The sequence below is a fragment of the Aphanomyces astaci genome (assembly GCF_000520075.1).
Source record: "Aphanomyces astaci strain APO3 unplaced genomic scaffold supercont1.5, whole genome shotgun sequence".
NCBI lineage: Eukaryota > Oomycota > Saprolegniomycetes > Saprolegniales > Verrucalvaceae > Aphanomyces > Aphanomyces astaci.
The window spans coordinates 461,165-462,322 of NW_009798268.1; positions in this window are offsets into that span (position 1 = coordinate 461,165).

The window sequence follows — 1,158 nt, forward strand, 5'->3', positions numbered from 1 at the left end:
TGTTGCTAAAAGAGTGCTGTCATCAATTGGATGATCAAAGATGCAGACGACAACGGGATCGATGGCAACAATATGCGTGTCATTACAGCGTTCCCGGCAGAATTCCGTGGCGAATACAAGGTATGTCCTCAATTATGCTATGCATTTAACAATGCCTTATGCTAGGCAAACCATTCTAAAGCTACGCGCTGGTGGAAAATGCGCGCGGAGGTTGAGAAGTATGCAGCATCGACCCAGTTATTGCGTCCGGGCCGAAGAGGTTGAACGTCAAAGCGGCTTCTGGCAGAGGCCGCCGGCGCGCTGATTGGGTTACGTACGTATACGCTGAATTGCTCTCGGAATTCCATCGGTTAAAATCTGCTGGAGTCAAGTTCTCCCCTGCTCTCCTTGTTCAGCTGGCACGCATGGTTGTGGACAACGCACCAGCTGAAGAACCCTGGGAAGCGATTCTTCTTGGAGCTGGCTTCAAAGACAGTTCGCGCTATGAATGGTATGCGTGATATTGCTGGCCTTACCTATGCTCGAAAGGCTATGATTCGGTGCGGCATGGCTTGGACGTTTGCGGTCGGTGGCACGAAGGACAATTGTCAATGGAGCTACAGGAAATTGTCAAAAAGCATCGAGTTCATTTCAATGGTACCGTGGTTGATGTACCAGTTCCAAAGTGAGGTTACTTAGTGTAATAGTTGCCCGCTAATACATGTTTATACTTGCAGTTGACTGTCCGCACTAATTCTCCACATTCAGAAATAGTGCGGTCCTTACTAATTATCCAAGCACATAATTAGTGCGGATTGGAATATAGTGCGGTCCGCACTAATATATGTGATGGGGGTCCAGCGACCAGGTTGAAAAATAGTGCGGTCCGGACTAATTACGGTAAACGGTGTAGTGATTCCAATTGCCCCTCATTCAACAAACGACACTAACCACGTTCTCCAGCTCTGCATATCCACTTACTTTCGCAACGTGAACCACTGTACTTGTTAGCACACAGTGTTTACAAGCAACCCCACTGCTAGCATCTGCACAGTGGGGATGTTTATAACACTAACTGTGACCTCCCTTCAATGTATGCCCCCTTCCACCACAACACTAAATAATCATATTTTCAATACTACAACTACTAAGATCACTTATATTGTTGCGAGCGACCTC